At 42.8% G+C, this 15,822-nt stretch overlaps 2 long non-coding RNA genes across 2 annotated transcripts; both read right to left on the bottom strand.

Moving 5' to 3' along the window:
* Nucleotides 1-5,620: 5,620 nt before the first annotated feature.
* Nucleotides 5,621-7,586, bottom strand: LOC117053380. The gene is made up of 3 exons (XR_004427384.1): nucleotides 7,508-7,586; nucleotides 7,258-7,344; nucleotides 5,621-5,832 (listed from the first exon to the last, which is right to left on the bottom strand). It is a non-coding gene; the product is annotated as an uncharacterized LOC117053380 (long non-coding RNA).
* Nucleotides 7,587-9,406: 1,820 nt separating this feature from the next.
* Nucleotides 9,407-14,402, bottom strand: LOC117053489. Its single transcript, XR_004427397.1, has 3 exons — nucleotides 14,357-14,402; nucleotides 10,855-11,028; nucleotides 9,407-9,462 (listed from the first exon to the last, which is right to left on the bottom strand). It is a non-coding gene; the product is annotated as an uncharacterized LOC117053489 (long non-coding RNA).
* Between the last annotated feature and the right edge of the window lie 1,420 nt (nucleotides 14,403-15,822).

Here is a 15,822-nt window from a genome sequence, read left to right as displayed (position 1 = left end):
GTTGAGTCTCTTTACACCAATGTCCCCCTTCCGGAGGTAAGAACAATTATAGAATTCCTCCTAAACTCTAGGCCCAACAAAGAACCACCAACTCATTTTTTGCTCGACATTCTGGATATCATCTTGGACCACAACTTTTTTCGTCATTTGGAACAGTTTTACCTGCAAATCAAAGGTGTAGCCATGGGATCCTCTTGTGCCCCCTCTATTGCCAATATTTATATGATAAACTTTGAAAAAACATTCATTTTGAATAATCACAATCCTTTCAGAACCCAAATCATAAAATACTATCGTTTTATAGACGATCTATTTTTTGTTATACAGAACCAAGACGCGGCCACACAGTTTCTGCAATGGATAAACATTCAAGATCCTAATATACGATTATCCGGGACGATCCACGACACATCGGTCAATTTTTTGGACGTTACAGTTTTCATAGATCACTTCCAATTACTGAAGGTCCGTCCATATAGTAAACTGACTGATCGTAATTCCTTACTGCACGCCTCATCTTTCCATGCTCCACATTTATTGAATAATCTACCATATGGACAATATTTGAGACTCAAAAGAAATGCGACCCTTCAACAAGACTACGAAACAGCAGCCAATAAACTTACACAGTCTTTACTAAGGCGAGGATATACACTACGAACTCTTCAAGCTGCCAAAAGAAGAGCGGAATTAAAAGACAGGAAAGATCTTCTTTCTGTTAAGACTTCTGGAAAATCCAAAGAAGATCGGATTTACACAGCGTTACAATTTACACCTTACACATCCAATATTAAGAAACTGGTATATAAACATTGGCACCTGTTATCGAACATACCGGGATGTCAGAATCCACCTATGTTTGGGTTAAATAAAACCAAATCACTTAGAAATTATCTGGTTAAATCGGACTTGCTTACATACCCGGAGGAAACCACGAAGGGCCATTACAAATGTGGCAGCTGTGGCGTATGCAAATATGCACTACAAGTGAAAGAGTTTGTTGATGTACAGTCTGGCTTTAAATTTCAAATAGAACACTTCAGCAATTGCAACACAAAAAACAGTGTGTATGCATGGATGTGCCCCTGCAAAAAGATATACATAGGCAAGAGCACTAGACCGATAAAATTACGCATAAATGAACATCGATCACGGATCCGAAACAAGGTACTAGAAGCCCCTTTAGTGGAACATTATATACGACAAAAACACACGGAGGATGATTTTGTCTTCTTTATTATCTGGAAACCCAAAATAGACTTATATAACCGAAGAAATATTGAAAAACTTCTATTACAACAGGAAGCCAGATACATTCATCTGTTTGAAACCATGTCTCCCAAGGGTCTGAATGAACATCAGGAATACATTTCCTTTCTTTAAAATATCACCACAGTGCCTTTTGTTTTTGAGGAGTTTAGATTGTATTACACCTTTAAGAAGAACAGGGGGTTATCTCCTCCCCTTTCAGATATAAGGCCACAAACTCACCTATGAGTAGGAAACGCCCGAAAAAAACAGAAAAATACAGCAAAACTTCTAAGGTGAGACCACACATAATCTTGTACTTCACATATACACAATTTAATGGAAGAATTGTAACAGTCGTTTTTTCTATGGTTTACAGACGCTATATCCTCTTAGGAATCAAAGAAACACACCATTTTTATTTTTCACATACTTCTACCATAAAAAACAAGGTAAGGAACCAAATACTTTGAAAAGCCACTTGGGCACATATATAAGCACGAGACTTTAAAACTTCCTGTAATAATAATTTATTTGATGTTGTTGAATTATGACCTTTAGTGAATGATACTTTATAATTCTGTTTAAAACCTTACATAACTCGTTTGATGTTGTTTAAAATGTTCAATTTTGAAACTTGATGTACTCTGTGCTATTTAATACTATTTGATATTGCCAGCTGAAGAAGGCATCCATGCCGAAACGGGGCCCTGTCCTGGTCTCCCTGGTTTACACCTGACACGCATTGGAGAAGCCCTGACAGCCATCTCTAAAAGACTTTAAAGAAAACTTTCATATGAAACTATTTGTTGTTTAAGACTGTAATTCTTTACAGAATTGATAATACGTTTGGAATTACTTATGAGTAAACGCATGTTTTTTTGTTAAAACTTTGGCCAGAGTTCTTATTTGGTTTCATTACAATTTATTTGGCAATAAGAACTCCAACTTCTTTCAGGGTTCTAGATGCAGGCAAAGGACGGGAAGAGCTTTCACTGAAGAACAAAAAACGAATTCCTAGGAAAGTTTCTACAATACAATAAACAGAGAAACGTTGCTTCCAGACTCACTATCGTGGTGGGTAAGTGCCATCTATCCATTTCCATCCAACTATATGATAGAGCCCAATCCAGAAGTCATGCTGTTCATTTTTTATTTCATTTTCCAGGAACTGCTGCAAAAAGCACAATCAGAAAAACTTTTCTAGGAATGAGAGACCAGAATCCCCTCTCAGATCATCCCCAGACTATGTCCCCATCTGTACTGTGAAGTATCACACCACTTTAAACAGTCAATGCTTCCTCCAAAGCATCCTGGGAAATGTAGTGTTTTTGGGGGGAGGGCAAATCTTTTTTTCATTTTCAATTTTTCTTTACAAATTTGTCACTACTGTAATTAAAACAAATTTAACATTTTTCCAAATCTGACTTCCCATAAGCCTTCCTAGACGTGTTAATGATTCTCCTTCATGCTGCATCATATTTCCCAATTACTTCTAGTTTATCTTCAGACGTTACAAATAACCTTACAAAGTACAATATTTTTACTTTTCAAACAGCTCGCCGTAAATCAATTCCTGCACATACATTAATTTATCATTTCCAGTTTTGACAAGTGAGGTTACTTATCAGATTGTCAATCCCTGCTATATCATTAATTAATGTTAATTAAAATAAAACTTCCTCTACTTCCATCTGCATATATAGAAACATAGCAATCCAGTTCAATAATTAGTCTTCTTGCTGCTCAGCTCCTCCGTCCCACATCACATGTAATCTGAAGTCTTTTTCTTTAAGATAGGAACTCCAAGGTCAACCATCTTGCTCATTTCCCACCAGTAAGATCACAGCAACCAGCCCATAATATTGGGGACAGGGGGACGGGGACAACAACGATATTGTCTCCTAGATATTTCACAGCCTGCCTTTCAGGGATCAAATCGTGGACTGAAATGTGAGTAAACCTCTTGTTAGGACAGACTCTTGTTTCTTTATTCTTTTAAGAGGGATAAAAGGGGACACCAGGAATAATCCACCTGGCCAAGACAGATTGGATTACTTTACTAAAGAGATTCAAACAAATTGCAAACTAGCTTCCTGCTATATTGAGGGAAATCTGCTCTGCTACATCACTCACTACGCAGGATAATACCAATACAATCCAAGAGTCCAAATTTTAATCTGCGTCACATCTTCATCTCCTTTGAATCCCTTCAGTGTAGGAGGGGAAAAGGCATTTCTCTCTTAGCTAAACAATCTCCAGCTTATGCCAGCCTTCACTTTCTCCATTGTTCCAGCAGCATCATGTTACCCTGCACAGCCTCTTGCTTGCAGTTTTCCAATCCCACTCTGTCTTGTTTAGAAATCCTCACTTGTACTCTTATATTTCCATGATCAAGGGGTTGGGGGAATTCTGAACCCTTTCTGAATAAAAATATATCTGAACCCTTGCAACCATAAACATGAACAATAATAACATCACTATATGAGATACACACCCACCCACCCCCGGCATCTTCTCCATTCTTGTCTACGGTGGAATTGCCATTCACACCTCATACTTCCTTTTTTTGGATAGCCAAATAGTTTGCAGCTTGTAGTCCACATCTCGTCCAGGGTGCTCCTTTAATTTTTATCTAATTGTAAAGGTGCTCAGCCACTTAGCACAGTGGACTTAAGAGTCTGCCTCGATTGCAGAGGGCTTAACACCCAGCGCCTCACACACCTCTGCTTCCACGGAGGCAGGAACTGGCTCAGGAGATGACCATGGGTATGCTTTCTCCTTGATATCCCTCAAGGAAGTATGGGAGGCAATTCAGCCTCTGGTTAGCTCCCTCCCCTGTGCCAGAGTCTTTCTCATGAAAGGGAGAGACGCCACCATTGGCACATACTAGAACAGGAAGTCAGGAGCTATAGTTTGTTGTTGAGAGTTGTTAGTTGATAGGAGATCCCTTCCCCCCCTCAGATTTCAAAGTGGGTTATCTATGCATCCCACTTCCCACAGAACTCTAGGAATTGAACAGTGCCCTTCTTTTAAATATCTGGGTGTTACATTCCAGGCTACATGTAGTTGGCTGGCCCACTTTAAGGCTGTAACCCTCCTAACACGAAGAACAATTGGTGTCCTGCTTAGTTTCTTCCATACCCGGGGAGGACAATTGGTGATCCCGGCATTAAGAGCTTTTGTTGGGAAAGCTATTCCCCAGATGTTATATGGGGTAGAACTCTGGGGGTGGAACCAGAGGCTATTGGAACGGCTTGAAATTTTGCAAAATTACTATCTCAAGAGGACCCTAGGCCTTCCTCAAGGAACTCTGGCAGCTTTCTTGAGAGTGGAGGTAGGATTACCTTCTGTGTCTGCCAGGGCCCACTTAAGATTCCTACATTTTTACATTAATCTTGCAAACACCTCAAATGCCTTATTGGCCAAACAAGCCTTTGTATCTCTTCAAAAGAACACCACTTGGCGTCAAAACCTATCTGATATCCTGGTTAGATACACCCTACCGGAGTTTAATACACTCAAACTGTGGAGCCCGGACAAAGTTCGGGAATGGATCCTGGAGAGAGACGCGCTTTAGATATCACAAAAATACAGAACCCAGGGTCCTCCCACTGGTTTCCCCGACTGAAAACAGTCAAAACCTGTGCCAATTACTTGGCGAATATCACCGATCCCACCCTTCGGAGAGCTTTCACCATGGCCCGTTTTCAAACTATCCCTACGGCCTATCTGTCAGGCAGATTGGCAAAAATCCCGGTAGAGCACCGTATATGTCCTTGTCACATGAGAACCAAAGAGGATCTCACACATTACTTGTTGTACTGTCCCATCTACTCGGCCTTCAGGGATGTGATCTTACAAACTATTCCCAAATCAATAGTCAATTCTGAGGACCAAGTAAAGTTTCTGCTGGTGGACGCTGACCCACGGATTTCCCACGTGGTAGCGGTCTTTGTGGCGAGGGCTATGAAAACTAGGGTAGGGTTCATGGATGATGTAGTGAGGGCCCTCCCATCACTCTCCTAACCAGTTGTTGTATCCTCTTTCCTGTATGGTGGTTTTTTTGGGGGGTTTTGTCTCCTTTGCCAGTGCGGCAGGAATTTTAACTTATTTTAATAATTTTATTGTTTATCTTTTTAATAATGTTATATGGTATTTTGTGTAAAGGCATGGACCTCACAAATTTAATAAACTTGAACTTGAACTTGTAATACTGTGAGGGGAACAGGAAGTCTGCTAAAAAGCTCTCGGTATCTTTAACAAACTTCCCAGGATCCTTTGGGGGATGCCATGACCATAAAGTGGTACAATCATGCTTTAAATGTATGGTGCAGCTATGGCCAAAGTATCTTGCCCAGAAAGCCATAAAACCATCAAATTGCAAAGGATTATTCCTGCCATTTATATATACAGTGTTCAGCTAGCTTACCTCCTCTTTGTCATTTTCAATAATAACCAGTTTGGATTTTTTACTCTGACAAAAGCTGTTTGCCTGGTGCCAGTATACTAGTCCTTCATCAAATAAATAGAGCGCTTCTTTATATAGCTGCCACTTTTGACGATGATTTGAAGTGAGGTCATCTTTGAATCCAGCCAGAAATTGGGAATGGGGGGGGGGAGGGAGGGAGAGAGAGAGAGAGAGAGAGAGAGAGGGAAACAGTTTTATCTGGACTGAAGGTCTTACAGATTTTATTATTATTATTACAGTGGTACCTTGGTGTAAGAGCAGTCCAGTTTAAGAATGATTTGGTTTACAAACTCTGCAAAAACGGAAATCTAAATTCTACAATTTTACTAGCTTCTAATATCCACTAAATCTAGATATGCAACAGTAAACAGTTAAGAAAATATATAAACTCAGTCAGAAGTGTTTCACTGTAGGGCACTCAGGTGTATCCCAGGTGAGAAAAACCACATTGAGAGAGAGCTCATATTCAATGGGATGCAGCAATCTTCTCAGTGTTTCCCAAACTTGGGTCTCCTGCTGTTTTGGAACTACAATTCCCATCATCCCTGACCACTGGCCCTGCTAGCTAGGGATGATGGGAGTTGTAGTCCAACAACAGCTGGGGACCCAAGTTTGCGAAACACTCTTCTAACTCCTAAGCCTATCATCTGATACCTCTTTGAATTCTCCCAGTCTTAACAAACAGTGGAACAGTAACAGAAAGGTATCCTGTTACAGGTGGGTAGCCGTGTTGGTCTGCCATAGTCGAAACAAAATAGAAAATTCTTTCCAGTAGCACCTTAGAGACCAACTGAGTTTGTTCTTGGTATGAGCTTTCGTGTGCATGCACACGAAAGCTCATACCAAGAACAAACTCAGTTGGTCTCTAAGGTGCTACTGGAGAGGTATCTGAAGAAGTGTGCATGCACACAAAAGCTCATACCAAGAACAAACTCAGTTGGTCTCTAAGGTGCTACTGGAAAGAATTTTCTATTTTGTTTCCAGAAAGGTATCCTGTTTCTTTCACAGAGACCTTACTGTGGGTGTCTGCTATAGAAGAGATATAGTAGTCATGGGAGATTTCAGCTACATTGATATCTGCTGGAACTCACTCTGTCAAGAGTGTAAGGTCCAGCAAATTCCTCATTTGCCTTGCTGACAATGGTTGGCAGGGCAGAGTCACAGTGGTGGGGTGGTAATGAGCAAATCCCAATTTGAGGCACAATGACCCGAGGTCTAAGCTTGGAGGGGTCCTGGTTCACCTCATATGGAAGGTGAGGCATTTCAGTCTTCATATCCCAGAATTCAGCCAACTTCCGCCACGAATAAGGAATCCTTTCAAGAAGGAGTTTATCAACTCACACAGCCACAAAAATCCAAAGCCACAAAACTCTCATCCAAATTTCTCCCTGGATTTTGGAGGCTCGAGTTGCTTCGTCTTTTTGTCAAAGTGGAATTGATGGATTCTAGAGGATGGTAGGACCTCTGTGCAGATGAGGGGCTTTCAGTACACGGGTTCCCCCTATACTCTCAACATCACCATCTTAAGAATAACTTACTGATTGCGGACTGGACTTCATTTGCTCTGTCAGCCCATATAAGCAATTCACCTGCTAACTTCTCAGCTTCAGCAAGTATTTCAGAATCTGAAAGGTTTGGATAATTCAGGTCAGTGAGATCTCAAACAGCTATCCAACTCTATAAAAAGGCTGTTTTCCTATAACTTGTGCTCTGCTACGGGGCAATACCCCCTGCTGGAGTAGGGGTAAGGAGTGGCCCTAAGTGTATGGACTATAACACCTTCCTTACCACTCCTTCCTTGGAGGGATGGTTTCTCTTTGATCATGAAGTCCCTGATAGTTTTCATTGCTAAATCCATTTCAGGTGATGTGTGATCCCGTTTATGAATATCTATAGAAGAGTTAGGAGGGAATGAAATGGTGAGTCAAATTATGTGTCAGTACCTCCTTCCCAAAATTGCTGTGGTTGATTTGGAATCAATACTCCCCGTGTGTTAGCAATTTTTTAAGACTCTTCACATCTCAAAGCAAAAGTGTTTAATGAAGCATCAGGCAGCAGAGTGGGCAGCATTCCTGTAATAAAACTGCATTAAAATTAAAACTGTACACCACCCTGTGGAGGGCGGTCTCTAAGTTGAATAAAATCAACATGAATAAATAAAGGCCAGGACAAGTCTTTATCTGCTGGTGAATAATAACCAAAACTAGTGAGAGAGCTTCAGAGCAGAGAGTTGAAAACCACAAGGCCCCTCCCTGGTTCTCACCACCAACCCCACTTCTGATAGTGGGAGGATCTGGAAAATGACCTCAGTGGGTGATCTGTGAAATAAAGTGGTTTTAGGGTACTCATAAAGAAGGCTGATCGCCGAAGAATTGATGCTTTTGAATGATGGTGCTGGAGGAGACTCTTGAGAGTCCCATGGACTGCAAGAAGATCAAACCTATCCATTCTTAAAGAATTCAGCCCTAAGTGCACACTAGAAGGACAGATCCTGAAGTTGAGGCTCCAGTACTTTGGCCACCTCATGAGAAGAGAAGACTCCCTAGAAAAGACCCTGATGTTCGGAAAGATGGAGGGCACAAAGAGGAGGCAACGGAGGATGAGATGGTTGGACAGTGTTCTCGAAGCGACTGGCATGAGTTTGGCCAAACTGCGAGAGGCAGTGAAGGATAGGCGTGCCTGGCGTGCTCTGGTCCATGGGGTCACGAAGAGTCGGACACGACTGAACGACTGAACAACAACAAAAGGGTACTCAAGTTGCATGAATTTACTGAATTTTAATATCTGGACCTTCTTACCCCACCCATAACACAGAATTATCAGGACAGGTTACCACATTTTATAACTTTAAAGAAATGAGATCAATTAAAAGCCCTCCAGATGTTTTTGGCCTACAACTCCCATGATCCCTAGCTAGCAGGACCAGTGGTCAGGGATGGTGGGAATTGTAGTCTGAAAACACTTTGTTAATTTGAAATTAATGGGGGAACAAAGTTATGCTTTTGTTGTTTGTTAATTTGAATTTTCTTGTATAATAAAATTGTGCAATAAAACAAAACAAAACACCAGAATCTTAAATTGAACCCACAAATGAATACGTAACACATGAAGGGATTAGACTTTTAAAATGTGGCACACACAAACATCTGATTTCGCTCAGAAATCAATATGATTTCCCTGTCCTTTGACAACTTTCTTCTACTCATCTAGGGCTAGGGAGAAGGTCAGAGAGGGAGGATGGCTTCCTAGATGACTTGAAGACCTCTTTTGTTTGAATTTAGCTGTTCCGACCACTCAGTGAAGCAGACTGTGCACCCGTTTTTCTAAGAGGAAAGTGGAATGGAGTTGCAGTGTAGGACAGGTGGCTGCACAGGTTGCTTCATAATGTTGGCCTTTGAAGTCTCTGGAGCAGCTAAGCAGTTACTGAGGAGCAAGAGGAGCAAGGGTTGGACTAGATGGCCCTTGTGGTCTCTTCCAACTCTATGATTCTATGATTCTAAGAATCAATGGGAGGTAAAAGGGCTTAGCTGTGCTTGGATTAAGGAGACACTTTTGAAAGTATTCTTCCTACTGATGTAAAGCCAAACAGGATAACATTAAAGGCCTACACAGCCTAAACTTACACAGACTAACCGCTCCAACTGCAGCAAAAAACAGGACCAGGCACATCATCACTGTGATAAATGTCCCAATGGAAGAGACAAAGAACTCTTCTATCTGATGCAAAACAGCAGCGAGTTTTCCTTGATGGAGAAAAAGAAAGAAAGAAAATCTGCTTTAAGTATCATGGACAACTTTTTTGCTTTTTCCTTTCAAGTGACAGTAATGGATCCAGAAGTACCCTCAAACTACATAGCTGCTCCTTCAGAGGGAGTCTGACCCCATCCAGAACAGGCCATATCCCACCCATCTTGTCTAGGGAACCACCCACTGACTGCACCTCAGTCTTGTCTGGATTAAACTTCCGTTTATTGGCTCTCATCCAGTCCATTACTGAGGCCAGGCATCTCTCTAGTATGTCAGCTGCCATTCCTGCAAGTGTAAAGGGGAGATAGAGCTGTGTGTCATCAGCATTTCTTACAACACACTCCAAAAGTCTGGATGACCCTACTCCGCATGGGGGATAAAATTGAACTTTGAGGAACCCTGCGTTGAAGGCTCCGTGGTGCTGAACAGAACTCCCCAAGCACAGTCATCCAAGCAGGACTTAGAACCACTGGCATAGCAGTGTCACCCAATCCCAGCTCAGTCACTCCCTCCGGAAGAATACCATAGTTGATGGTAGTGAAAAGCACTGCAAGATCAATGAGGATCAACTGGGCACACTTCTCCTGTGCCTCTCCCAGCAGAGCGAAGGCTGTCCTATTGCGAAATAGCTTTAATAAACTAGGCCCTTACAGGAAGCTTGCCTTGATATTCTCTTTGTTGCATGTTTATTTAAAGGTTTGTTGTTGCCTCACCTGGGCAAGGAGCAGTGGTCAATTCTTACCACATGGTGGATGAGGGGAGAACACAGCCTGAGGCTGGCATACCTGTAAGGCTGCTGTGGTGCCTCCTTGGAAGTAAAGAGTCTGATGCCTCTACAAGCAGAGCCTCAGAGTTCATGACCACTCGAATCCGTAGCAGAATCCGGGAGTGGCCTCTGCCGGTTCTTCCCCCAACATAAAAGTTTCGGTATACCGAATCTCCTCTTAGAATCCTTACGTTTCATCCTTCTACACACCTGGGGTGACGGAAGTGCGACTGCTCTTTGCTCCTCCGCTCTTCCAGGTGCGTGTCAGGGCTCTGTGGCATCCCCATGCCCTGTTCCCACCAAACTACCTGTTTGCTGCTCCTCCCCACTAAGGCACATCCTGCTTTCCTCGCTGGATTCAAGGCTGCTGCCAGACAGGCGCTGTGGCGCTCTGTCCCTCGACAGCCTCCGCATCTCCTCCCTGCCCATTGGCAGTTCCCTGACAATAGCACTAGTTTGTTTGGCTAAATGAGCCTGTTGGAGTGATAGCGCACTGCTGGCTTTTCTCTAGCCCTCCCCACCACGACTGGTCACAGATGCCTCCTGTTCCTCTCCCACCTTTCCTTTCCAGTGTGTTCCTTGTGTAGGCTATGAACCAGTTCTATGTGTGCTGCATACATACCCTTTGTGGGAGGTGGTTTTCGTCTGCGTTTTAGTATTGTCCTGGATGCCGCATTAGATCTGGAAGGGACATTGGATCTAGAAGCCACATTGGATCTGGAAGCCACATTGGATCTGGAAGCCACATTGGATCTGGAAGCCGCATTGGATCTGGAAGCCACACTGGTTCTTGAAGCTGTATTGTGGTGTGGGTCACATAGTATGTAATTTACTAGAACAACTTGCAACAATGGGACAAAAAAGCCATTGTGGGCTAGCAGCTAAATCCCAGTAGGGTAAATCTCTGAAAAACTTGTAGCTCAGGAGCAAAATTGTAGGGAGTAATGATCCTGCAGGAATTCAGTTTTCAGCTCTACTCTGCCAGACAAATCTCCTATCTTTTTTTTTTATGGAGTAACAAGCTTGGTGGATCAGGGGAATGATGTGAACATAGTGTATCTTGATTTCAGTGAGGCTTTTATATTATTATTAAAGATTTTCTTGGTTTACAAAAGTGTACAATGTCTCTCGCATTTTTCCATGTAACATTTTTACAGATCAATTTTGGTTGTTGAGACATTAGGCAGAAAAGGGGGGGAGGAGGTGGGTGGGATTGGGGGGAGGGTGGGGTGGGGAGGTGATGTTTCTATTTTCCTTAGTATATGTAGGATTTGGTGTCAGCATCGTTTGTGTTGGTTCTCTGTTGTTCGCTTGTGTTTCTTTTGACAAAGTTACCCGTGATATTTTTGTGAGGAAACTGGTAAAGTGTGGGTTGAATGAGGTAACTGTTAGGTGGATTTGTAGCTGGTCGACTGACCGGACCGAAATATTGCTCAATAATGGTTCCCTGATTCATGTAGGTAGCCGTGTTTGTCTGACACAGTCAAAAGAAAAAATTAAAAAATAGTCCAGTAGCACCTTAGAGACCAACTATGTTTGTTCTGGGTATAAACTTTCATGTGCATGCACACATCTTCAGATACACTGAAGGAGAAGTCACCAAACCCTTATATATAGTGGGAGGGTGGGGTGGGGTTTTTCTTAGAAGGGTAGTGGGAGATGGGTGATTGACTAAATGGGTTTGGTAATCCTGTTGATGACTGTTAATGACTGCAACTAGTTCTACAGGAAAAAGCAATGGGTAGTATTCAGATATATAAGGGTCTGGCGACTTCTCCTTCAATGTATCTGAAGAAGTGTGCATCCACATGAAAGCTTATACCCAATACAAACTTAGTTGCTCTCTAAGGTGAGACGCGGGTGGCGCTGTGGGTTAAACCACAGAGCCTAGGGCTTGCTGATCGGAAGGTCGGTTGTTCAAATCCCTGTGATGGGGTGAGCTCTCATTGCTCGGTCCCTTCTCCTGCCAACCTAGCAGTTCAAAAGCACACAGTGCAAGCAGATAAATAGGTACCGATGTAGAGGGAAGGTAAACACCGTTTCCTTGTGCTGCTCTGGTTTGCTGGAAGCGGCTAAGTCATGCTGGCCACATGACTCAGAAGCTGTATGCCAGCTCCCTCGGCTTATAGAGCAAGATGACCGCCGCAACCACAGAGTCATCCGCGACTGGACGTAACAGTCAGGGATCCCTTTACCTTTATCAAAGGTGAGATAATTTTTTGAATTATGGTGCTGAAGAAGACTCTTGAGAGTCCCATGGACTGCAAGAAGATCAAACCTATCCATTCTCAAGGAAATCAGCCCTGAGTGCTCACTGGAAGGACAGATCCTGAAGTTGAGGCTCCAATACTTTGGCCACCTCATGAGAAGAGAAGACTCTCTGGAAAAGACCCTGATGTTGGGAAAGATTGAGGGCACAAGGCACAAGGAGAAGGGGATGACAGAGGACGAGATGGTTGGACAGTGTTCCTGAAGCTACTAACATGAGTTTGACCAAACTGTGGGAGGCAGTGGAAGACAGGAGTGCCTGGTGTGCTCTGGTCCATGGGGTCACAAAGAGTCGGACATGACTAAACGACTAAACAACAACAAGGTGCTACTGGACTATTTTTTAATAGTTCCTTGTCATCTTGGAGAAAAGTGACAAGGGGGTGCCACAGGGTTCTGTCCCAGGCCCGTTGTTGTTCAACAACTTTATAAACAACTTGGATGAAGGAATTGAGATGTTCATCAATTTGGCAGATGACACCAAACTGGGAGGAATAGCTAATGCCATGGAAGACAGAATTGGGATTCAGAATGACCTTAACAAATTGCAGTACTGGGTGCAAGCTAACAAAATGACTTTCAATAGGGACAAATGTAAGATTCTGCACTTATGCAGGAAGAACCAGCTGCACAAATATACGATGGGGGACATCTGGTTTACTAGCAGCACATGTGAAAAGGATCTATGATTCTAGTTGGTGGGCCTTTAGGGGAAGCAGTAAACTGCAGCTGGAAACCTAGATTAAAACCTATTTTTGGAGAATGGGTAAAAAATCAAAACATTCTTGTAAACCTCCACACAATACAAACCTAATTTGTGGAAAAAGGAGCTTAAGATGCAAAAACTGTAGGCTCTGTTTTCAGCTCAAACTCTGTGCAGGTTTTTATGTCAGGTTCAAAAGTGATGCATTTAAGCTAGGAGTAACTCAGTCTGAGTTACTAGTTTCAGCTTTCAATTCAGTTTAAAACAAGCTCAAATCCAACTAGTTCATAGAATCATAGAATCCTAGAGTTGGAAGAGACCACAAGGGCCATCCAGTCCAACCCCCTGCCAAGCAGGAAACACCATCAAAACATTCCTGACAGATGGCTGTCAAGCCTCCGCTTCAAGACCTCCAAAGAAGGAGACTCCACCACACTTCTTGACAGCAAACTCCACTGTCCAACAGCTCTTACTGTCAGGAAGTTCTTCCTAATGTTTAGGTGGAATCTTCTTTCTTGTAGTTTGAATCCATTGCTCCGTGTCCGCTTCTCTGGAGCAGCAGAAAACAACCTTTCACCCTCCTCTATATGACATCCTTTGATATATTTGAACATGGCTAGCACATCACCCCTGAACCTTCTCTTCTCCAGGCTAAACATACCCAGCTCCCTAAGCCGTTCCTCATAAGGCATTGTTTCCAGGCCTTTGACCATTTTGGTTGCCCTCTTCTGGACACGTTCCAGAAATGAGTTCAGGAAATGACTTTATCAGTCCAGTTCTAAAGTACTATCTCACCCTGTTTATAAATGAGACCTGCCAGTGACTGGGACAACCCAGTCAGATGGGTGGGGTACAAATAAATTACTACTACTACTACTACTACTACTTTGACTTCCCCCCACCTCAGCTTGACATCCTTTAAATATGCTCTTATATGCATTGTTTTTTACGTTAGTCATCATTTACCCATTATAATTTTTTGTCATAATCCGATTCAGCTTTACATACTTAATCCATACATATCAACAAATTTTCTTTAGAACAGTATTTTTTCACGTAATCCTCAAAGCATTGTACCAGGTTCCATTTTTGTGTCACTTGAGATATCACCCCCAAATTCTGCAGAAAGGAACGCTCAGTAGAAACAACTTACGTTCTGTGAATGTCAGGCCTCCCGCCATTTTAACTGCTCATTTGGAATGGTGCCTTATGTCATCCTGTGTTCAGAACCATATAAAGGAGCAGACAGTTAGCACAACTTCTATGAAATAATTTAGTGGTCAAAAACCAAATCCGAGTAGCAGTCTGCAGAAGCTCACCTCTTTTTGTCGACAGGACCTTATACTTAGCTGCCATCTTATCTCCTCATTTTGAGTGGTGTCTCATCCTGGAGTTCTTCAGGAGTGACCATTTAATGGCGCAGGCTGTTAAACCTACCATTTACAGAGCAGTCATATCAAGCTCTTCATTATACAAGAGAGTAGACATGAGAAGCTCTCTGGCATCCTGTCCTCACTTCATTTATAGACATGGAATCTCCTATTCCCTGGAAATACAGTGGGAGAGAAGCAGACTGCTTTTCTCCCACTGTAAGAGGGCAGCTGGGGCCTTCTGAATTCTAGCTTAGTGACATACTTCATGCAAAAGGCCCCAGTTCAATCCACAGCATTTCCCATCAGAAGGATCTCCAGTGGGAAGCCTTAGAGAGACCTCTCTTTTCCAGAGATCCTAGACAGCTGTTGCCAGTTGGGCTAAACGGCGCATGGGGCAAGACAATCAATGGCCTTAGAAAAAGGCAGCTGACTACAAACGACTTATCCCCTTTCCCCCTTTTGGATACCATGGTGCCTTACTGAGTTCTTGATCTTCTCTCTGCCTCAGCTTCTTCCTGCAGATGTTCCTTCCTTCAACGGCTCCAACCACCTTCTGCTTTGATGCAGAACATTCCAGAGTTCCCATTCAGCTTCTGCTCCTCCCTGATTGGGACTGGCGGGCAGCCAATCAGCATTCCACATATAGCAGAAGTCCAGGAAAATATCTAGTTTACTTATTGCTTATTCCACTTCCATGGTACTCTCATGCGCAAATGTGACTTTCAAGAGTATCTTCAGAACGTTGCAAAGGACAAGTGGATGAGCTCCCCCACTCAAACTGTTGGATTTTTCTTCTTCCGAGACTACATTTGGAACATGGACTGTTATCTCGCAGTTTCCCGCTTAACCCTAGGTATTAAATATTTATTCATGTCCAGCAGAGTTCCACCCACCATGTCAGCTATAGGCAAGCAATTGAAATTTAAAAGCATAATTTAATGGACCAAAATAACTCTTAAGGGCAGGAGAACACTATTGGACTAATCCAGACATTCAAAGAAATTAAGCAAAGAAGGTGTAATTTGAGAAAGGAGTGAAATTGCTTGGCCTATGTTTGGATCTTGATATCTTTTTAGAGATAGGATGCCAGGTGCACTGGGTTGCCTAGCAACAGTACAACACCGAAAGCCAGGCTTGCTGACTTATCCACCCTCAGGAATGTGCATATCAGCAGAAACTGGTATAGAAGTCAAGCCTGCATTGCATTCTGTATAGGGGAGAGCCTGTGAGCAACCGTGTTTGGTGG

The sequence above is a fragment of the Lacerta agilis genome, chromosome 9 (assembly GCF_009819535.1).
Source record: "Lacerta agilis isolate rLacAgi1 chromosome 9, rLacAgi1.pri, whole genome shotgun sequence".
In the NCBI taxonomy this organism is placed as follows: Eukaryota; Metazoa; Chordata; class Lepidosauria; order Squamata; family Lacertidae; genus Lacerta; species Lacerta agilis.
Note: the sequence above shows the minus strand (reverse complement) of the source record. Positions and strands in the feature narration are given on the sequence as shown.